Here is a 24,118-nt window from a genome sequence, read left to right on the forward strand (position 1 = left end):
TATCAAAGAATTCTGCTGAACCTCTTCCAAACCAGAACTCCCATGTGTATAATTATATTGTATTTTCATTATATAAACTTTATTTATAAGACTGAAAACATATGAAATGATTATGGGAATGTGCGTTCTACATGACACCACCACGTACTTGTGGGAAGAGAGGTTTGTAACATAAACCAAATGTTGCCATTAATATACAGGTACAAGATACATCCTTGTGACTCAGGAAACTAAGGGTGGGATAGAGAAAATACGGGCAATTGAACTTCAGATTGAGAGAAAACCCTTATTTAATGTTAAATAGCACCTGATACTCTCTGGAAGTAGATCTTAAGGATCCATACCCTGCAGCTGAACACTACTTGTATAGCAAATTTAGGTTCTTCCAAAATACATTTCAAACTGATCCTTCAAAGAATTGTATTCCTTCATTAATGTATTTGATTGGTGCAAAGACTTCTCTGTTAAAGACCTATTTTGTTCTGGGACAACTGCTTTGGTGTTTTGCCCAAAAACTGTACATGTGGAGTTACATCTTCAATTTAATTTTGTTGTCTTATGTCACAACCCAATGAGGACCTAATTTTAGTTTGAACAGGTACCACAGAGACCAACATTTTATGAGATCTTCAACAGAATATTGTTTAAGGCAGGATGCAAAATTACATCCAGCAGCAAGGTCTGGCTGGAATAGATAAACTGGGTAAGTTCTGAGTAAGTTGCCATCACCTTCATGTCCATATTAATTAATATGGATTCATAGATTTTATTTTATTAACAAGGCTGTTAAGCTTTGTCCTCCTGTCATAAACAAGGAACTGAGTCACCACATAGATTAAACAATTTACGAACTACAAACTAAGCACGTCCACATGATTCAGCACTTGAATTTCCACTCTCCTGCACCCTTATCCCATTGCCCTAAGTAATAAACTGTCCTCTATTTCAAATACTTTTGGTCGTTTCTTTCTGTCTGCCTCAGTAGCTTTTGCTTGAACTAACAGTGTTTCTTTAAAAAACAATCCCCCATAGAAATCAAAGGATTTGTCTAAAGGGTATGTCATGAAAGCAAACCAATTATTTTGTATACATATAATATATTTATGGATGTATATGGACATAGAGAGCAAGGGAGATGCACTAAGAGCAAACCAAAGCACACATCCTTCATCAGAGCAATCTGTGAGTCACCTAAGACAAATGCTAACTCTTTCAAGGCAATCCTATACAATAGATCAATAAACAATATCTTCAGTTTCTGGCTGGGAATTTACACCCAGTCATTTTACAAGCCAAAAAATAGGTCAAAGAATAATGGTGATAACTAGCTTTATCACCAGGCAGGGTGTGTGACAAGCTTGCTCACATAGCCTCTGATTTTTCTGTCAGGGTGACAGCTCAGAAGTCATTGATATCATCTAAATGCTGCAAACCTGAGTGGAAAATCAGAGACAGGTTTTAAAAAACATCTCTTATAATGATGTATAATTTATAAGGTAAGATACAACAAACTTTTAAAAAGACAGCAAATGCAGAGTAATACCTGAGTTGAATGAACACAGGGCTTCTTAACCACCAGAGAGGTCACCTGAAGAGAATTTTGCAGCTCAGTGTGACAAATTCCTGCACGGCATTCTCAAAGTCCCCAGCCTGAGCCACTTTGAGCTCAACTGCTCTTGAGCAGAGAGAGCTGGGAAGCTGGGCAATCATTGCTGAGCAGTAATGTATGTTTTCATAATCTTCATTTTAAGGAATGTTCATTCAACTTCCCAGTTATTGACCAGCTGATAAGGGTGCAGATGGAATGTTGGTTTCCACATTTGGAAGCACAGTGGGGTGAATCTGTTCCTGAAGTGTGTTTATGTTTGAGGGATTTTGCATGCAGGCTATCTCCTCAGTAGCATATTAAACTCTGCTCTCCAAAGACAAAAGTGCAAGAGGCAGTGTGGAGGGGGAGGAGAAGAGTCCAAGGGGATGGAAAAGCTTCAAGACACATTTATTTTGGAACACTGAAACTGGATTTTCAAAATTTGAAGAGCTTTTCTCATTTAAAGGAAAATTAACAAGCTCCAGTAAACTTACCGCAAATGATGAAGAGTTGGGGGGGAGGGGGGGGGGGTCTGGAGCTGTAAAACAAGACACTGTATTTTCAGCTGTCTCCACAATGAACATAATTTGACAGAGCATCATGTGTTCAAACACTGAAATCTCTCAAAATCTTTGCAGGTGATTTTTGTGATTTTCAAAGCTCTCCTGATTTTATACCATCTCCTTCTCTCTTTCCTACCATACCTATGTGTAGATGCTGACATGTGCTGTCACTTAAAATTTGTCTTTCACAGCCTGAGCAATCATTTTTGGTGCAAGAGAAGGGCCTGCCAGCATTCTGTGGCATGTCATTTAGGCTTGGCTCCACTGTGTGCCTATTTCCACCGAAGTCAATCAGTTCACATCAGGTATCCTGCAGACCCAGCACTGCAGTTTCTTATCATTTCTAGGGAGATTAGAGCTAGAAATTTAACCACTGGCTTGAAGATGACACAGAATTATCCCTGGATTTGCTCCCAAAGTCGTGTAGATAGCTTCCCCACTCGCAGAATAACTCCCAAGCTACCTTGTCCCCCTCCTCACACTCCTCTATCCCTCCGCACTTCCCGATCTTGGCAGGGACATTTCAGAAATAGCTATCACAATGGCGTTTCCACTCCGAAAGAGGAAACGCTGGGTGGGAGGAGTTGTGAGCTAAAGAGAGGAAGCGGAGCTGTTTTCACAACGTCCCGGGCTGCACTTTTGCAGCCGAAGGGTGGGGATGTGTTTGGGGGTCTGGGGGCGGCGGAGCCCCGGGGCCGCGCCCGGCAGGGACCGCGCCCGGCCCGGAGCCGCGCGTGTGGCTCCCGCATCTCCCGGCACAGCTGATGCTGACAGGCAGCTCCGAGCTGCTGAACACACTGAATGAACCAAGGTCAGGCCAGAGTCAGCCCCCAGCCTCCCTCCCTCCGCGACTCACTGAGACATGAAAGGTGCTGGACGGCTCCTCAGCCGGGGCTGCTCCGTCACATGTCCTGTCAGCAATCCAAGGTTTTTAGCTCTGAACTTTTCCACGGAGCCAATAGCGATATTTTCTGGCTCTGGCCCCTCGGAGCGCTTGGCCGGGGCTGTGGGAATGCGGTGTCAAAGCAGGCTGGGATTGCTTTCGTGCGTCTCCACCTGCTGGCTGGCATTCCGCTAATTGCAGCCGCCCGCCGGGAGAACTGCGGACCGCTGCAGGGAACGGGCGGACGTGGGAAATGTCGCTCACTTCCACGAGAAGATGAGCAGGCGAGCGCGACTGGAGAGATGGTTTTCTCAATTTCCTAACGAGCGACATCCTTGAACCGCAGGTGACAGGTAGAAGGCCACTGAGATTTTTCACACCGAGCTTTTGAGCTTCTGGAGCCTCACTTGAGAAGATAAGCAGTAAGAAAGATTTTTGGGGGGAAGGAATTCATAAAGCGTGGAACCATCAGCATTTTATTTCCCTACCAAAACCAGATGTTAACGTGCTTTCATTGACACAGTGAAGGAGGGAAATTGTTTATTAATATCTGGAAGCATGAGCATTCTGGGCCCCACAATTTAGTTGCTGTGTGGTTAGAAAGCAGTTACTTAGCAAATGCAGGCAGGCAGCTGTTTCAAAAGGAAAGGAATAGAAATGATTAATGACTTCTATGCTTTAAAGAAATGAACCCACAGGATTTCTTTCTTCTACTGTGCTGTCCCACTTGGCCATTTCTGTCATGTGCCCTGGGACTTTCTTTGGAAGTTTTCAATGGTCTGTCGTGAACTACTCTTTAGAAACTCACTGGACCAGATCTAGAGCCAGACAGATGCCAGCTGTGGATGTGACCTATTTGTACATACATTTACAGACTCTGAGCACAGACTATCAACACTTGATATTCCATGAACTTTGTCCTGCAGCAGCAACAGTATGTCATCCTTTCAGGCACTGCAGTGAAGACCACAGCACTGACTCCTATTTAGAGCAGGATCAGTGTCACCTTTTCCCTCTTGCAGCTGCATTTTATCCGGGCAATACTGTACAATGGAGCAGGCAAGGGGCACTCTCAGGAACCCAGACAAAAAGAAATGAGCCTTTCTTTTGTTAGCCATGTCAGATATCAACATGGGTTATTGGTATTTCACCATCTCCTGCACTTCCGGCAGTGGCTTGTTTTTATCCTTTATCACTCTGTCTTACTCTGATTCTTAGGTCTTCTCTGTGTGGCATCACAAGGCAGAAAAGGCTAAAAAGGGGATGAGGAAGAGAAAGAGGAATATGGAGAAAATAAAAAGGAAGGGTGTACAAAACAGATAACATTTTCACTGAACTGTTCACAGTGAATCATACAGCCAAGTGTATTATGTTACTTACCAGGGAGAGTAAGTTCTCCCTTGACTTGACTTAATGGAATTATTTTGAATTTACTTTTGTTCAAAAGGGTATATACCTTGGTTCACTAATGGCTCTGTTGCCATATTTTTGATTATGTGTTCAGAAATGTGAATGTTTGCTCTTCCAAAGTATTATCCCCTGTCAAAAGGGATATGGCTGAGCGCTGAAAACAGGATAGGTACTACAGAAGGTGGTAAAGGTGCCCATTGCACATCTATATGATTAAACACATTGAAGCACATTTATTACATACCTACACAGGCAACACTCCTGGCAGGTCCAGTATATTCTGATTTTGTTAGCACCAGAGGTATGACTAAATCAGCTGGCTGTGTGAACTCAAACCCACACAGCAATTTAGAAAGTGTATGAGTTTAATGCATCCTGAATGTGCCTAATAACTTGACTAAGCACAGGCAGATAGCTGAAGGGAGTTCTCACAAGTCTTCCAGCAGGACTGGAAGATGATATTTCCTTGTCTACGAGGATATTGCTCTCAGGTCATCACCTCAACACAGGAAGTTATCTGCAACGTGTGGCAACAATGTGCACCAGGACACAATTAGCCTGCTGTCTGATGATATTTAAAAATTAGCCACATAAGGCTTTCTTACAAAGTTGTCAGAAAGGCTCAACTGATTATTTTAACTAAGTCTGTTTAAAATACCTGAATAAACTGATGCAAAACAAAAACAACTTTTGCATGTTTGAACTGCAGGCTTCATTTACATGTTTTTGTTGGTTTTTTTTTTTTTTTTTTTTGGTGTAGGAATAAAGACCAGCTCAAGTGAATGCTGTTTCTCTTTCTATTATCTCTCTGGAGATCTCTGTCAGGTACCCAGGTGAATTAGCGCTGATGTCATTCAGAGCTCATAGCAGAAGGATGAGCTTTATGCATGTGGGTATGTCAAATCACACATGGAGGTGTAAATTCAGCTCCATGTTTCAGTCCACTTTGCTGAAAGCAGAAGTTGCTCCAATAGCCTGAATCTTCTTTCACAGGCTATTTTTATATAACTTAGGCAGGAAGTGTGAGTGTGTGTATCTGTGCTGCTGAACACCACATGAGGGCCAGATCTGTTTTCTGAAGTCGATTCTTGCTCCTGGTTTTGCTTCGTTGTTTTTTTGTTGTTGGTTTTGGTTTGGTTTTGGTTTTTTTTTAACTGCAAAATACTTCCTGAAAACTTATCCCTGGTAATCCTAGAGGGTTTAATAACAAGGTCTTATTCCTAACTGGATCATCTAGCTGTTGTACATATGGATAAATTTCTTTGTTTTCCTGGCCCTTTTTATCTTGCAGCATTTAGTCTGTGCTCTCAGCTGACACTGTCTCAGTTACCACAGTATTTTCCTGCTCAGTTGAAGACCCCTCCATTGTACAGCATTTCTGCCATCCATGAAAAAGCATATTCAAAAATAGACTGTGAATTTCATGATTGTTGTTATTATTTTATGTTTTTCTCTGGAGCATGTTGATGCTGAGCAGAATGTCAGGCAGGTGAAGGAGTCACATGCACCATTTGCAAACAGATCCTACATCAGTGGATGTCCTCAAGCCTCGGAGTTGCACTACCTTTGAGGAAATACTGATTTTGAGCATTTTCACCAGAAATGCCCCAGTTAGTGTTTCTGTTTTGGTGAAAAGCTGATTGCCTGCAAATTCTCTGCCAGTCTGTAAGTATAAGAAAGCGGGTGGTTTGCTCCTGCTGTTAGAGGTGGGTGGTTGGCAGGTGACTGCCCACAGTGAAACCCCCCATGGGACTCAAATGGTGCCACCATTTCACAGGCTGGTGGCACCTCATCCTGGCACAAGGCCTTTTTTATCCCTCTTCTTTCTGTCCTGCAAGATGAGGCTTGTGAGCACCAGGGAGAAGCAAGCTTTAGTCTAGCAGCTAAAACACCGAAGTAACTTAATTCCCTGGTTGGAACAAGGAGGAACTGTAGAAGGAATTGCAGCTCTCTGAGTCATACTTCCTCCTTGGAGTTTCTCTTGGAGTGGTACAGCCCTGCAGCATGCCTTAGGCTGACACTAGAATCAAGCTTGTCCATCACAAAGTGATAGAGAAAAGAAAAGACAGTGAGGCACTGGGTTATCATATCCTCAAATCTCCAAATTGCAGCTCTAAATATAGCCAAACATGTAAAAATCTGTTTCTGGAAACAGTACAACTATTCAGCTCCCAACCCCTCGAACAACATACATGAAAAAAAAAAAAAAAAATTAAAAAATCACCATCCCCAAAACCCAAAACCCAAAAACCCCCAACCAGTTCTCTCCCAACCAAGATCCTGTGTGTGGAGCCATGTTAAGCACATTCTGATCTCCAGCCAGAAAGTGAAAAATTCTCAAATGCCACACCTATCCAGGGTGTGACTAGAGACTACCAACTAGTTTATATTTGCACTTTGATATAGAGCACAAGCTTAACATCCTATGGTGTATCCTTGGAAAAAAAAATAGCAACAAGTTTCAACACAGAAATGGTGTTAGATTAGGAGGCCAGAATAAATAAGAGCCAATGAGTTGTACAATGACTTGAGGTAGTGTATAAGATCTCATCTTAAAAAATAATTTAAGGGCAGTACATTGCAGATGAAACACATAATGAAGAAAACATTCCAGACTCCTAATTTGGGAATAGATTACAAATGAAATAAGCTCAGGCATGCCAAGTGTAAAATCTTTGATATGGAAATGCAGTAATGGTTAAATGAAATGGGCTGAAAATCTATTTATCAACAGTGTGTAATGCCTACTAGGATTGTCCCATGAGAAAAGCAAATAAGGAGTAGTAGAAGAATATACAGACACTGTTAAAAGGTTTACATACCTCCTGCTTTCAAACCTCATGACACAGCCCTTCACCTGGACTGGAGATTTTGAGAAGTTACAAAATTGGTATGAGACCACACCTCAAAGGATTTAGGAAATATCCCCTGAAACCCAGATTTTTGGGAGTCACCCACTATGTTCAGGGCATTTAAAAGGACCTGGTCTCTAGACAATGAAAAGGAGCCCTGTGGCATCAGGGCCCCCATGAGCATCATTCCCAAAAGCCTCAAGCCAGGCCAGGGCGCTCCACAAGGTTGTCATTGATGTGAGAGAGACCAGCAGCCTGTGCTCCGAGTGACACCACCCCACTTCAAGGGGCTCCTTCCTGTCACTGCTACCTCGGGATCCTTTCCCTTTGTGTCCCTTTGTGCTGGCCCTCTACTCCATTATTGCCAATGGGCATGTAAGCCATTACTGCGCCCCGACATGTGAATCACAAATGGAAGTTCCATGGAAATTAAACTCCCTGACCTGCTCGCATTTTTCTCTTTGATGTCAGCATGAATAGGCATTTTTGACTGGAACACAGTTTTAATTTTGAGAGCTGGCAAGGCAGCCACAACCTTTTCTACAAGGGAGAATTCTTTGTTGTTCTTCCCGAATCGCTTTCCTAAAGAAGGAGTGTCTCAGCGAGTAGCACTTCAGAAGGCCCGGATGGTGTTTGCACTGCTTTCAGACACAGGAAGCAGAAAACAGCTCCCGTGTTCCTGTTCAAATGCACAGCCCCAAACTGCAGCAGCCTGAGCAAGTTGCATAATTTCCATTCGTATGACATGGAGCTGAAAATGGAAAGTATCTCTCTCTCATAGCTGAGGATTCCTCTTCACAGTGGCACCCTGGGTTTGGGGTTATCGTGGCCACACGCAGCCCGCGGGGCAGCTGCGTGCTCCAGGGCTGAGCACCAAACCACTGGCACAGGCAGAGGTGTTTGGACCCAAAGGAATTTGCAAGGGATCCAAGACCTGTGTGTGCTGTTTTGCTGCAGTGGTGCCTGTTTGGAAGCTGCAATTTCCCACCTGGCTCTCACTGACCTGTTTGAAAGAATAAAATCAGAAGGGTTTCCAAGATGGATGACACTGGGCCCAGGGATCAAAAGCTCACTTGTGTCTCTAAAGGCTTTTGCATGGTTGGAAACCTCATTCTTGCTTCAGAGGACTCTTTTTTTCTTCACTCTCTCAGCCAGGAGGCCACCTTTGTCTTCAGTTCACAATATAGGTCTTACAGCTGCAGGATTTCAGGTAAATAAATACTCCAGAACTAGGAAATAAGCATGCATTCAAATAGATATACATGCTGCCCAAAGGAAAATTTTGTTTTAGACATGTGGCTTTCTGGAAAAAAAATTGTTTGCTACACTTTTCTGTAATTTGTCAATTGGACCTTTCCTAGAACTTTCAGCCTGGCAAAGAGGCAGAAAATAATTTTATGTCTAGAAAGATGGAACAGGCATTGACTTATTGGAGTTCCAGATGGACTCAATGATTCACATAAAGTCATATTTTATGGCTAAACTGATGGAAACAGAAATCTTCATTACAGAAACACTACAAATACCTCCACAGTTAATATTACAAGAAGAACAGACTATTTATTTCAAGCCAATTCTTCAAACCTCCTCAGACCCAAATTATAATTGATTGACTGCAAAATTAATCTATCAAAGTTTGGAACACGAATCTGGTGTTAAAGACATAGGAATAGTACTTCTGAAAGCTCAGATTTTCAGCTTTCTTCTCAGGTTTGTTCTCTGCAGAAAAAAGGGGTAAAGAGACTTTGAGAATCATGTAATGCTTTTCTGGAGAAGAAGATGAAATTCTACATTAAATTAAAGGCATCACCATTTTATTATTGATTTTGAAAGAACAAAAGGTTGAGAGACAGTAGAGGGGGAAAGGCCAAAGAAAATGTCTTGGATTTAGGTCTGTAACACTTGAGGATGCCACTATAAGATTTACAAGACGCATTTGCTCCCCTTGTAGTGAGATTTGCCAAGATTTCTCTACATAACTGATTTCCAAGTGTAAACAAAGGAGGCAAAGCTGGACTGCCAAGTTTAAGGGAAAATATGCAGGAGCTCTTGAACCAAATGAAAGCAGTAAGCAGAGATGTGGGAGCTCATGGATTTGTGCATTTGAGGCCTTGAAATTTTGCTGAAGAAATATAATTATAATAGGGACATAGATGTTTCACTCTGGTGAGGTGTGAGGACACAGATTCATCAAAGACCTCAGAAACCAAAAGCTCCTGTTGTGCTTGAAAAGTGTAGTAATGTAATGTAAGGAAACAAGAGTCCAGAGCTGTCATATGCCTGAGCAGCCTCCTGGTTTAAAAAAAAAAAAATAAATAAATAAATAAATAAATAAATTTAAAAAAAGGAGTTTGTGCTAGAGAAATGACAAGCAGACCCATGAAGTGGATACTGATGTTCCCCATTTGCTTCTCATTCCTGCCAAATAATTCTTATATAGTGTTGGGTAAGACAATTCAATTTTTCTAGGCCAGTTTTTCTGACATGGAGGCAATAAAGAATGATTTCTGTCCCCAGTCCTTTATTCCTTTTGTCTATATGAGCAGCAAGCTGTTCAGGATCATGGTTGTATCTTACTGGATGTATTTTCAGTGCTTAGCATAGATGTCTCTCAGTCTCAGATGTGACCTCTAGGCACCATGGTACTACAAAATAAATTACAAAATTAATTAAGATCTTGTGTGTTAATGTAGTTAATTGTAATAACTTCAATCGGAATATTGGATCTAATTTTATTTCAGTGTGAATCAGTTCATGTTCATTGATTGGCCTGTTCTTTCCAAGCCTGTTGCTTGTGAAAATATTGGTTCACAAGCAGGATGTCAACACGCTCATGGACCTTTTTATTGTTTGGGTTTTTTTTTTTTATTCTCCCCGTGAAATGAGCAGGTAAGGATGCCTTACTGCCTGAAATTTAACAGACTTAGGACATATTTCAAACATACCTGATGCTGATCAATTTGGGAAGATGTAGAAGGGTATAACACAACTAAACAACTTCAGGAAGAATGCCTGAATTGCTGGAAGGTATGTTGAATGTGTGCTGAATCACCTTCACGAAGGCATCCTGCTATGCCTTACCTCACTGTCCCACTGTCTGTCTTACTGGCACAAAACCTCACTTTATTATCCCAGAGAAAATAGGGTCAAAGTGCAAAGCAACCATTCAGCACCCAGTGAAGCCAAGTAGAATTATTTTCTTGATGACAAGAAGCATAAGGATTTTGAAGACCTTTCCTGTGGCTGCTGAGTACTTTCTCTTGAGTCCTGAGCATCTTTAGACTCAGTTGTAGGTTTGTGTCTTAAGATGTGCTTAGCACCTCGCAGTTTTCACTCCTGACACGCATCAAACTTTTCTTTCTGGTTCAGAAGGATCACTGAAATGTTTAATCAGAGAGTGCTTGATATTAGCATTGTTTTCCAGAGTGCTGCCTGTTAAGCTGAAAGAATATAGAAGCTCATCATCTTTGAGAGCAAATTATCACCATGATTAACAGTAGATTTATCCCACAGTTGGTTTCTCATAGCATTCCAATTTGATGTTGCATCAGACTTCTTTTTCTGAAAAAAAAATATCCAATGGATTTTCCTCTCCATCAGTGTTCAGCAACCTGCAAGTTCCACAGAAATATCAGAAGTCTTTAATGCAGGTTTTCAAAGTAAATGAAACCTTTTTTTGGTGTGGTTGCCTTTGTAATAACAGTCTTCTTATTTGTTGGATACTTATGTAACATAAGATGAAAAGACATTTTATAGCCTCCTGGCAAGAGGACTGAAAATTAACAGCATACCTGTGGCTGCCCTAAACCAGGGAGGGAGTCATTTTCAGGCCATGGGAAAACTGCAGGTTTGCATCGTTCCCTTCTTCTGACTTATCGGTATTCAGCATTTCCATAGACTTGTTCTTCATGGAAGCATCACTGTGGCGCACAAAAGGAGAAATGAAGTAGCTGGTTCTGATGCAAGAGCTGGAGATCAAGGTGGTGAGAGACCCCCAGCGCTCCCCTGAAGAATCTGGGGGTTTAACTCATCCTTTCGATGCCTGGCTGGGCTCTCTGTTAACTCTCTGTTAACCCTGGCAGCAAAGCCCAGCAGATGCAGCACATCCAGAGGGAGGAATGGGCACTGTCCCGTTGGCTTTATGGGCCATATCCTGTAGGCAAGCAGATTCCCCCTGAATCCACGGGATGTTTTACAAAACAATCAGTGGCTTTTCGCACGGCTCCCTCAAAAGGAAAAACAAAAAGATGTGGGGTTTGATCTCACCCATACCGGGCTGACAGTAGAGTAATCCCATTCACTCCAGCTGATTTATTCCAAATGACTTTCACAGGCTTTGGGCTGGGCCTTTAAACAAATGTAAACTTGATCAGAACCAAGCCAAATCACATTCATGCCCATTCTTGCTTTGAATATTTGTCTTCCATAGCACGTTTTCACCTGGAACCCGAATGACCTCAGCGCAAAGCTTTCTTATTTAACATTAAGTTGACAACTATTTTCAAACAAGTTAATTACGCTCATTATGAACACTAGGCGCTTTTAATCCTCAAGGCAGCAATGCTGGGAGGTACACTTTCCTGCACATCCCCATTGATTACCAACAAATAGATCTGTCAGAGCTTCGAATCCCAAGGAAATGCAGGTCATAGAGATGTGTCTGAACTCGCTGGGTGGAGCAGAATGTAGCCAGCAAAACCAGCCAGACTCCTGGAGAAATCCTTGGGATACTGGCGTGTTCTGAGCTCTGGTGATGCTGCTACCAAGACCTGTGCTGGCATTGGGGAGGCCATCACCTCCAGGCAGATAAAGACAGGGCTCAAAAGAGTGGCTGAAGCTGACCTTCGGCTTCATCCCAGGGCTTCCAGTGCTCCTGGGCTCAGCAGAGCATGGATTTTGCTCTTCCCACCCAAAACTCTAGAGGTGAGGGACGCTACAGCCAGCAGAGCATGGACAGCATCAGGAGGAGGCTGTGTCAGGCCCTCAGCTGTGATCCCACCTGGAGATCTGTTCCCACAAAAGAGAGATCTGGAAGGACCCCAGGAGCCCAAGCCCCTGGCATTTCCAGCTCAGGGAATGTTGCATGGCATCTCCTGGGGATCACACTGAGGCCAACACTCCTGTCTCTGCAGCTTTTGGGCTGCTTGAACTCCTCCTCTTGGCAGCTCTACTGCCCACAGCCCCCAGGATGGCAGCGCCAGGAGATTGGAAAGTGACTCACTGCTGAGTGAGCCCTGTCAAGCAAGATAAATACAATTTGGTTGTTAGCTAATCTATTTTTGTTTGTGCTCCCCATGCATCCAAAGCACTGATTGCGTTGCAGTCTATCATGCTGGCAGTAAGTATATGCATCCACAATGCTCTTTGATCTGTAAGGAGAACGTTTGTCAATACAATGGCTGTATTTGTCTGTCAATATTACATCACTGCTGACATGCCCTGTGCCAGCTCTCTGGGTGGAATAATATTTTAGGGTTTCCAGGAGTTAAGTTATGGAAAGACAATATTTAAGCTGAACAGCATTTAAGTAACTAGAATTCTCATCTGAGAAACACTTCTACTATCTGTCACCTTCATCTGCCAGCCCTTCCTTCCTGCATCTCTGTGACTAAAGTTTTGTGGCTTGATAGAGTGAAGCTTTGGACTTTGCTCTAAGAAAGTAGGCTTGACAGGGGCTGTTTTAAAGAGGGCTTGTAGGATGCTTCTGCACCTCCACTGCTGAAATTTATCAATGCAAGCAGCTCTCAGGGGTGCTCAGCACCTCCTGAAAGAATACAAGCTATGCATTTGGGTTATTTCTGTACATTGTACTTCCTCTCAACTTGTTTTTTAGTTTTCTAGTTTTGTTTAGCATTCACTTTGACTGCAGGATGGCTATTTATGGAAATTTAAAATTTTCGTGATAAAGAAAGTGGTTTGCAATTAGAATAAGAAGAAACCAGTGGTTCTAACAACACAGAGGGAAACTTTCCGACTTGGATGGTTGGCATATCCATTACCAACTTCTAAACTTTGCAAAGGAGTAAACAGGCAAAGGTGCATGGCAAAAAGGAGGTGAAAAGCATAATAAAATCAACATGGCTGTCTTTCTCCAGGTGGTCTTAATGTAAAAAAAAAAGTAAAGTAAGTTGGCATACTGGATAAGGCATTATCTGTCACATTTTATAGAAGTCTTTTCAGACTCAAGTAAAAGACCTCACTGCAATCACTTCATGATCAAGTCTTTTTCTGAGAATCACAGAGATATAACTGATTATTTGTGCGGCCTGAGAAAAAACTGTGGCTTTGCAAAGCTCTGCCATACATGTAATAGGACTTCAATGACAAAGATTTCTGCTGGTTTTCCTAAACATGACTGCAATATATGTGGGAAGGATTGAAACTAAAATATTAGCAATGAATTTACAGCACTTTGGAACCCAGATAGCTGTGGGTACTTTTCAGGAGAGGCATGTGCACACACTGGCTCTCCATCATTCTATTTGCCCTCCACTGTGGTCCTTCAGGCTTTCTGCTCCATCTTTACTGATTGTGGGAAATTCTTGCAGAGCCTGCTGGTTAATCATGATAGGTTAAACAAGCTGTTAAGTGATGTGGGAAACCATTGCAAAGAGACTCAGCTGAGGCTGCAAGGCTACAAGTTGTGTATAACCCCTTTCCATCTGATAGTGCTATTGTGGTGTGGGCTGTGTGGGAGCCTGCAGCTCCTATCAGCCCAGCCTGATGCTTCATGCCACATTTCTCATGCAGATGATTCTGTCTCCCGGATTTAAGCCTTAGGCTGGGATGAAAATGAGTGAAGTAACTTGTTCTCCCTCTTGAGTACAGTAACACTGCATTGTGCTGCTTGTCAGCTACATTCTGAGACAATAGCTAATTTTTCTCACATATGGTTTCAGATGTTATCATCATTATCGTTACTATTATTGTGTGATATCATGTAAACTAGGCCAAAATTGCATACCTGGGTGTAATTGCATCTCTCTCTCCTGATCAGCTGAGCCAGACATATGAGATAACTACACCATGAATGGAGCCAGGGCCCTGAGCTGGTTGGGCTCCCTCAGCTTGGGAACAAAGGTGGCAGAGAGGGTTTCTAAACACTGGTCTGTCAGAAGAGCAGGAAAGAAGATACAGCCTGAGCTGAGAATCTGGTTTTCCTGCTAAGAAGATGCACTGGAGCAGAAGAGACCTGTTTCTGACCATGCTTTCAGCCAGCTCCACTGAAGTGAGGACTGGAAGTTTGGCAGTGCTGTCTGAACAGCCTCACAAAATGCTGAGCTCAGAGAGGGTGATAACAGAACTGGGGCAGGATCCCTGCCCTCCTCCAAATCCTGCCTGCACTTTCCAGTGGGTGAATCTTAGCAGTGACTTTTCCTCAGGGTGGCTTGGTGACTTGTAAAAGAGTGAATGTCTCAGGGGCTGCCTGCAAGGCACAAAGCGAGACTAACATCTGTCCTGACAGATCTCCTTATCTTCAGGCTGATACCATCAAAGGTCTCAGTCTGTCCTGGTTTGAGACCGATTGTCCCTCTAGGCAGTGAATGACTTGTGAAAGTGGGTAAAGTTTGGATTTTTAGGTGGGTTGAGGCACTGTGATGGCACCCAGTCCTGACAGGTTTGTTCCCTTTCCATCACCCTGTCCCATTCCTAACAGCCCAACAACCAAATCCTCCTGAGGACAAAAGCAGCTGAGGCTCCCTGCAGTTCAGTTCTCCTAGAGCACAGTACCCACCTTTCCTTTGCTTGCTACGTTCAGAACTGAATTTCTCCCTTTGTCATTCTGTCTCTTGATCTTCCTAGGACATGTCTCACCAGAGATGGAACTGGCTCCTGTGGCTCAGGATGAAACTATCCTGATCCACACAGCCTAAGGTGGAGTTTCTGGTGAGTTTGGGAGGTGCAGTGGGATCCTGTGTGAGGAAGTTTACCATAAACTGCTGGCATCAGCTGCCTGGGCTGTAGATCCATGCTTAGACTCAGCAGTTTTCTGTGGAAGAAAATCCAAGATTTCAAACCAACAGGTTTTTTCACCTACATTTTTTGCTTTCCACTGAGGTTGTTCCAACTGTGGAAGGATCAGCAGAGAGTAATACGACTTAAATTCCTGGGAAGTCTTAAAGTAAGGAGAAATCACTGCAAGACCTTTTTTAACAGTTGGACTTGATGATCTTTTCCAGCCTAAATGATCCTATGGTTCCATAAAATCACACCAGCGGACCATGATCAGGAGACAGCAAAGGAAAATCATACCAAAGTCCCCACTCTTGGGCAGTTACAAGCTTAATTAACAGTAATATAATCAGACCAGTGATGAATCATAAACTTTTTATCAATGCAAAATGAAAGATTTTCTTCACCAGAGACTCCAGCTCACATTTTGCTATCACTGTAACTTCATCAAGTCCATGCGCTGAATCATTTCTCACCTGAGTCAGAAGCAGCTTCATGGAATTATACCAGGCTAAAACCAGCCCAAGGAAATAATGGCAAGGTAATAGGGTCTCTTCCTTTAATAGAGAGCCAAACAAATGGATCTGAATCCATATTCCTAACGTGTGACAGGGGATTTTTATGGCACAAGCAGTGTATTGCTTTGTAGATAAACTGCATATTCCTTAAGGACACTGAATTCATAATCCCTGAGGCAAGGGAGTGCATTTTCCTTGTTCCCAAAAGCACAGAGCATGTCATGAAAGACACCAGGAACCTCATGGTGCTGAATAACGCTGTTACTATAACAGGAGGGAAACAGAGAGGGGATACTTTGCCACAGCCAGCAAGGATAAAATGGCCAGCAGTTTACATATTCAGCTTCCCATGAAAAGAAAATAACAGCCTGCCCAATCCCTTCCTACAGCTCTCCCCGTGCCACTGCAGCAACCCCACTGCCAAGCTAAGCCAGCCCATATAGGAACATAAACACAGCCAGAAATCAGACTTGGCAGCAAATAAAGCCCGGGGTGGGAAATACCTCTCACTTAAAGTATCTGCTGCTGTAAGAGGGTCTCTTTGTAACAAACTCCCACGCTGTAGCCTTGAAGCTTAATGGTCTGTCAAAGTTATTATGCAACATTTTTAGCATTTGATTCTGTTCTGACAGGACTTTATGATCTGTATTACAGGAGAACACTGTTAAGCCAATCATACCCATAATGAATCTTTGTAATAGAATAGCTTCTAACATTTTGACTTTTCAGAAATACAGAAAGACAAAACTGTCACTGGTGTTATTTTCCCCCTGCTTCCCCAAGTTAGAGCTGCTAAAGATCAAGGCCCATCATTTCTTCTACAGACTGAATGGTGGAAAAGGCACTTGGCTTCCAAGGGCTTAATTCTGCACTTTTTCTATTCCCAGGCACAGACTCTTCAGGCACTATCAATTTGCCTTTTTCTTTTTAAAGCCTGCCTGGTGTAAGTCGTGTCTGTAATATAATTCCTTATTTCTGCTACTGATGACAGCTTAAATGATTAAAGGGAATTTTTATGTTCTTTGTAGGATTCTCATTTCCATATTATCATTATTTTCCTTTCTGCATTTCATTCAGTTCTGGTAGCAGAAAAAAACCTTCCTGGAGTCACTTTTTCCTTCTGTTCATTAAAACTATTTCTATACTGTTTGCTTTTGATGAGCAGTTAAAAGAAAAGGAAATAAAAACACAGGTACTAAATAGCCTAAAACACTCACCAAATGCATATACTTCAAGAAAAACTGAATTTGCATCCTATAATTATCAAGAAGGGACCTTTAAGCTTGAAACAGGAGCAGATTCTTTGAAACTTTCCCAGAGAATAGCAGTGACCTTGCAGATCAGATAACCCATGGTCTCCAAGAGTTCAAATATGTCATCAAGACTTTATTTTACTGCTCGATATCCCTTGCCCTAGTTGCTTCAACCTAAGGCTAATTGCACCACTCCCCTACCCAAAAAAAACCCCTACAATAGAAGTGCACAACAAGAACCAACATCAGCAGAGCAGAGCTGGGCACATGGCAGGAACAAGGAAAAATGAGACACTGTGTGGAAGGCTGGAGTTCTGCACAGTGACTCTAATCTGATGGGTACAACATATTAAAACCAATGGAAACATTTGATTAAAAACCTGCCAGATCTTTGCTCAGGGTCTTATCACAAAGCCCTCACAGGCAGGAGCCAAGTGCTGAGCAGCAGCACAAATGGTCCATGATGGAAATCCACAGGTCCCCAGGTCCTTTCACAGAAAACTTCCCTGAAGGATACCTGGGCTCCTCAGGCCTCTGCTGCCTTTCAGTGTCTGCAGGGAGAGGCTGACATTTGCTATCACCATCCTTTAGATGACAGACAGCTCTGCAAGCATCATCTTCCCCAGCCCATGACCTCTTGGTCATGTCTAGGAAGCGTCCAGGAAGCCTCAGCCCTTCCAAGAGACCACGTGCCTTTATGTCAGGTCAACATCCTTCAACCTCTGTGGTTTTATTCCAGAAAATTTCCAGTCAGGAGTTTCAGGAGACAGGGGTGAGCACCCCACAACTCCAGCATCTCCTGAGTCCCACTGAGAGGGGTGAGCACCCCAAACTCCAGCATCTGCTGCATCCTGCTGAGAGAGGCAAGCATCTTGAAGCACCCTGTCTCCTCCTCTCACTTGCTTTGCAGCCAGCTTGGTTTCACCGACGCATTTTCTCTGCTATTCCCTTCTCCCTAGATATCCCTGGCAGGATGGAAGAGCCCAGGAGCACAGGAAATCAAAGCATCCCAGCTGGCATGAGAACTGCTCCCCTCTGTTCTGTCTCCAACAGGCTGGAGCTTGTGAAATCAAACAGGGGCTACATGTTAGCACAAAAGCTGACTCCAGCCCATCTCGGTGGATTTTAGCATTAATTGAGACTTTTATTTTCATTTTTATGAGAAATGGATGCTTTTCAAAGTTGTTGAGGAAGTAGCTGTTATTGTCAACATGCTATATCGGTTTTACTCCAGGATGGGCATTTCAGAAAAGTCAACCAGGAGAAGAATAATCACTTTCAGCAATAGCTACTGTCTAGACTAGTTTAAACTTAACTTTAAACCATACCCTTAGGCTCCAGTTTAGCAATGTATTTAAACATATATTTAATTTTTAGGCACATGAGTAATTCCGGTGTACTTACTTATTTAAATTTAGGCACATGTTTCAGTCTTTTCCTGAATTAGCTTCTAAAACATTCACAATTTAGCCTCACTTCCATCAGTGCAAATCATTGTGCTACATAATTTGATTACTGCAGAACTAGGAAAAAATATTCTTGGTAATTTCTTGATAAAAATGTCCTGCTTTTATTACCAACATTTTGCTGAGGGGTTCAGCTTCTTTAACCAGTTTCCTTCTCCAGCCTGAACTCAAAAGCAAAGCTGGGATTTGATGAAATACTTCAGTTGTGAAGGGAATATGCTCCAACTATACACAGATTTTAAACAGGAGAGAAAAAGTGATGGCATAGTTTTATTGAGCATTTCAAGCAAAAATGCAGCCAGTCCCCTTTTCCCTATCCTCCTTTTTCCCCAACTCAATATTCTGGGACATTACCTATTAATTTCAAGGCATGATGGTGGTCAGCACTCACACCACAACACCACCAGCTTGTGCCCAAAGATGACCTCTGTGTGTATTTTGGGTTGATGTAGTTGTTGATCAAAACTGAAATTCATACTTTATTTTGATTTTTTTTTTTTTTACTTTAATGCCTCTGAAATGGAATGCACACTCAGAAAGACGATTCCTCTTTTTAATTTTCTTCTCCAAAAAGAGATGTGTTCACAGTCCAAGACTGCAAATCTGAGCAATTTGGTCAATGATATAAACACAAATGAAAATTAGCCAACAAAAGAAATTCACTTGAGTTAAACAGGAGGTTATTATCATACCTTGCACCCTCTTCTGTAACTAAATGGAAAATGAGTCAGGTTAAGAACCAACCAGAGGGGACAAAGCAGCTACTGCTAACACTGAGTAGCGTTCCAGACACAGCAGAAATATAAAATAAATAGGATACAAAGATGCAATTCTAGGATTATGTGTTTCCCCAAAAACATGCTATTCCAGATTCATTTTTAACCAAATCAGACTGCATCTCAAGTAAATAAGAAAATACCAGTTGCCACAAACAGCTCAAAATATGTATAAATATTTCCGAAGATTTCACTAAGACTATAATCTCATCTCTCAAGGTTCTCAATTCTTCACTTCCTTTACTGATTTCTGGAAACAAGTGGACCAGGGTCCCCAAATCTTGTTACCCTGCACCATTATTTATATTTTCACCAATCTAGCATGGTGTTGCAGATTTGAAATGGCAGCACCCCGAGTCCACTCCTTTGGCACACACATAGGAGTGCAAACACACACACACATACACATACACACGAGGCTAAAGATGGTAGAAAGCCATCAATGGCAAAGTGAATTTATTTGATTGTAGTGATTAGTACTACACACTACAGGTTCAATCCTGCTCCCTTTGAAATTGGTGGTATTACTCCCATTGAATTCATGTGCTCTGAAAAATGCCTGAGTTTTGCAAATTTATCATTTTGTCATCTATGCTTCAGGTCAAAACTATAATCCAGTGTTTTAGACTTGGTTCTGAGCCAAAAGATTTTTACTGAAGGTTCATAGAATGCATACTTGTCCTTCAGAGAGGTGCCAATCCACTTTACAACGAAGGAGCAGAGTGGCTGAGTGTCTCAGAATGGTCTGAGGGTTGCAAACATCTTGCAGGTGACCACAGCAACACCCCAGCTCCCAGAGTCTTGCCAACAACAGCACCTCACTTTAACTCAACAGAAAGGATGAGAGACCATCCTTTCTGAGAGCATTTCTGCAGTGGATGTGATCCATACTGATTTACTGACATTTATGGGGCATTACGCCCAAAATCGATACAAAACATCTCCCTGTGTTTTTGTTGCCATTTCTTTTTTGTTTAGTTGTTTTTTAAAGAAAATAATAACATTGTGCTTCAAAACCTTCTGAATAAGCAATTCAACAACACATTTCCAATGGTATTTATTTATGTGGCTTTTGGATGACAAAGAGCGAGTGCCATTTTGGGGAATAGAGAAAATGTTTCTTTATGTTGTAAATAAAATGTAAATGCTCTATGTGGCCAAGATGTGCTTTTTCCTACCTCACATATCCATATCAAACCCCAGTGTCTGTGCTGGCCATTTTCATGCTGGTATATTACCAAAACATACTGTCAGCTGAGCAAAACAGAAACTGTACAAAACCAAAATATTCTTCACTAAAACACTTTCACTTTAAGGATGCTGATGCTTAAATACATTGTTTATTCACCTTGTTACTGTCTGCCAGGCTTCCTCTGGTACCTCTCCCTGCACTGGCTCACTTCTGGCATGGCCTAACAGGAAGTTTTCCTCCATGAAGAAATGAAACCTTGCTCCCTGCTTCTTTTTTCCCCTGCACTTAGGCTTTTTGTGTTTTCTTACCCCCAGGATAAACTTGGGCTGAATTCCATTAGTTCTGGGTCTGGCCCTGCTTTTTTGGTCCCATCAGTAACAGCTCATCATCTTGGGACCCCCCAGCCATCCCTACCTTCCCTCCCACCCAGGCTCATGCCTCTCCCCAGCTTGGTGATGGTTCCCCTACAGAAACCCTCTGTGAGCTTTGCTCCATCAAATTCCTCATTTCACCAGCCCCCCACGGCTGCCCTGGGGTTTTGGGCACCGCAGGTGAATGCCTCCAGGTGGGTTTGGGATGTCTCAGAGAGACCCCACGCCCCCCTTGGGCAGCTGTTCCAGAGCTCTGCCACCCTCCGTGTGTCCCTGCCCTTGAGGTGACAATCCTTGTGCTTTGTGTTTACGGCCACTGCTCCTCATCCCGTTGCTGGGCACCCACTGAAGAGTCTGACACCTTCCTCTCGGCACCCCTTGGAGGTTTTTATAAGCATTGATGAGATGCCCTCGCAGTGTTCCCCAGCTCCCTCAGTCTCTCCTCTCAGGAGAGCTGCTCCACACCTGTCATCGTCTGCCTGACCCGCTCCAGCAGCTCCTTCTCTTCCTTGTCCAGAGGAGTCCGGAGCAGGAGTGGGTTTTTTTCTGGGGTGGGTGTGTGGGGGGGAAGACGTTCTCTTCCGCTGCGCTGCTCTTCGCGACATTACGGCGAGCACCGGCACGCCAGGAATGCGCGCTCCCGCGGCGGGGCCGCGCGGCGCGGCGGCGCGCAGCGGCGGGGGCGGGATGACATCATGAGAAAGTGGCGGCCCGGCCTCGGCGCCGCCGGCAGCGGGCGGGCGCCGCGGGGAGGGGAGCGCCGGGCAGGCAGCGAGCGGGAGCGAGGGAGGGAGAGCGGGCAGGAAGGAAGCGCCGTCGGAAGCCCCCGGGGGCGAGAGTGGCGGAAGCGGCCGCAGCACGCATCCCGCATCCAAGGATGGGCGGCTGGGGAGCGCACCCCGAGGCTCCGGTGCGGGCAAGGCGGCGCGGTCTCGGTGGCTCGGGGACCGCCCGCTGCCGCCGTCGGAGCGAGCGGGGGCGGCCCGGCGGCGGCTCCGGCGCTGCCACCCGCCCCGTCCCCTTTGTGTCGGCGGGACCGGGCGAGCCCCGGCCTAGATCTGCCCGTCCCGCCCGGTAACAGCCCCGCGCCGCCATTGGCTCCCGCGCCGACGCTTCCTGCGGCCGCGCCGCCCCGCGGGGGCTCCCCGGGCCCCGCGCCAGCCCCGCCCGCCGCCGGCACCGCCCGCCCGCCGCGCGGCCCCGCGTCCCGCCGCGCTGCTTTTATGAATGGAGCGGCGGCCGCGTGCTCCGAGCGGGGACAGGCACCTCGGAGAGCCCGCTCCGACCGGCGGCCACCGGCAGGATGGCGAGGCTGCGCCGCGCAGAGAGAGGGACCCGCGTGGCTCGGCGGCGCGGCCGGGAGCAAATGTTCGGAAGGAAAGAGCTGGCACGGTCCAATGGAATGCGGCCGGCTGCCCCAAGGGCTCGCCAAACCAGCTGCTCACCAGAAAGGTGTTGGGGGTGCAGGGTTGTTAATTAAATAGGGTCCCCCCGGATGTGCATCCAATTCCCACCCGACAGCGCGGGGTCGTGCGTGCTTCTTCATTTGATATTAAAACCTTTCCGGCCAGCTAAACTTGTGGAAACAGAAGTGGGCGTCCTGTGCGTGAAGCACAATAGACAGGCGGAGGGACAGGGGACAGCTTCCTCGCTGAGGGACCCTCCGGAGTCTCCCCATGGGCTGTGGCGTGCAAGGGGAACTGAGAGCGCGGGGCCTCCGCCATCCTCCTCCTCCTCCTGACAGACGGAGACAAAATGGAGACAAATGGTCAAGCAAACGAGTAAATGAGAAAATGGGCAGACGGTCCATGCAAAGAGATTACATAAACACACAACTGTGCAACAACATGCCCTGTGATCTTTGGCACTGCTCTCCCTGCAGGTCACGCAGGAGAGATGCTGGGTCCTCCATGGCTAGCCACCATCTGCAGTTTCTGCCGTCAGCGTTGTACCCCGGGCAGGTATTTGACACCCGGGTGATGCCAAAGCATCAAGGCTGAGGTTAATCCGTGCACCCCAATTTACAGCCTTCCTGCTTCTCCCTATGCCACTTTGGGGCAGGACAAGTCACTTCTCCCATGCATCAGCCTCACCTCCAGTGCTCCCCAGTGGGCCTCGAGTTGTGCTGTCAACTCCTGGGAAAGTGAGGCTTTCAGAGATGCCCTTTTTTAACAAACAGTGGGAAGCAGAGCGTCCTCAGGTACAGCAGGCTCGGCCGGGCAGCGGGCGTTATTTATGGTGGGGCCCCTCCACGTGTGGACAGAATGTCCTGTAGACACGGATGAGGCCCCTGCAGGCTCTGGCGGCTGCCAGCACCTCCCTCCCAGCCCACCAGCTCATCTCCCCAGAGGTGCTGGAGGGAGCCCTGGCCTCCATTTTGCTGCTCCGCTGGGATATTTTCCCTGGGTGGAGGTGAACAGTGGGGGTGAGGTGCGAGCGTGGCCTTCCCCGGTGTGCTCTGCCACCGGCTGCACCTCGGATTAGTTCTCGCCCCGTCCCCTGCCATCTCCATGCCCCTCTGGGAAGGCAAAACCTTTAAAGTGAAAGGAAAGACCTTAAAAAAAAAAAAAAAAAAAAAAAAAAAGAGGTTGTAAAATAACCATCTTGGCAGAGGGGTGGACACCTCAATTGTTTTAAAAAATTTGGTGTGCAGTAAAACCATCCTGGCTGGGAAAATACAGGACTGAGGAAATAGGAGAAAGGCTTTCCCTTGGAATCAGCTACAAAGAGTAGGCATTCAGGTTGGGAGTGCGCCTTTTTAAAGGACAGCGTGGCAGCTACATGCCAGTGACAGCACGATTAATAATTAATAATAATAATAATAATAATAATAATAATAATAATAATGATAGCAAACAGCGAGGCGCTGGTTCTGCTCCACTCCCCTCCCTGGCGCCCCTGTAAAATAATACGAAGTCTCCTTGCATTTCTCTCCCTGGTGTCTGTGTGTGGCCTTAGCCCCATTCATCATTTGGCTCCCAGTGCAAAACTCGCTCCATTTTTAAAATTATGCATGATCCACTGAAGAGACAATTTGGGTTTCCCCCACTTCTCCCTTGCCCTTGAAGAAAGCGAGCCCTTGTCTCATTTGCATTAAAACCCTGCTCTCTATAAGTTAAGCAAAGGGGAAGGACTTGAAGCCTATGGGATGGCTTTAGGGCTCTGCCCCTTGCTTTTGGCTCTCTCTCTCTTTCTCATTCTCTCTCGTGCTTTGATCTCTGCTTAACAACAGTAACGTCACAGGGACTACACCAGGAGAGTTTTGTTGGAAGTTAGAAAGTTTTGCAGCCTCC

General features: G+C 44.7%; 1 long non-coding RNA gene across 2 annotated transcripts in view; it reads right to left on the reverse strand.

Moving 5' to 3' along the window:
• Nucleotides 1–9,614, reverse strand: part of LOC116183766 (uncharacterized) — a 44,106-nt gene extending 34,492 nt beyond the window's left edge. For both annotated transcript variants that reach the window (XR_004148461.3, XR_014955514.1), the window contains exon 1: nucleotides 3,008–9,614. This is a non-coding gene — a long non-coding RNA (uncharacterized LOC116183766). The remainder of the gene's footprint in view (nucleotides 1–3,007) is intronic.
• Between the last annotated feature and the right edge of the window lie 14,504 nt (nucleotides 9,615–24,118).

Source organism: Lonchura striata, chromosome 5 (genome assembly GCF_050655825.1).
Source record: "Lonchura striata isolate lonStrDom1 chromosome 5, ASM5065582v1, whole genome shotgun sequence".
Taxonomy (NCBI): Eukaryota; Metazoa; Chordata; class Aves; order Passeriformes; family Estrildidae; genus Lonchura; species Lonchura striata.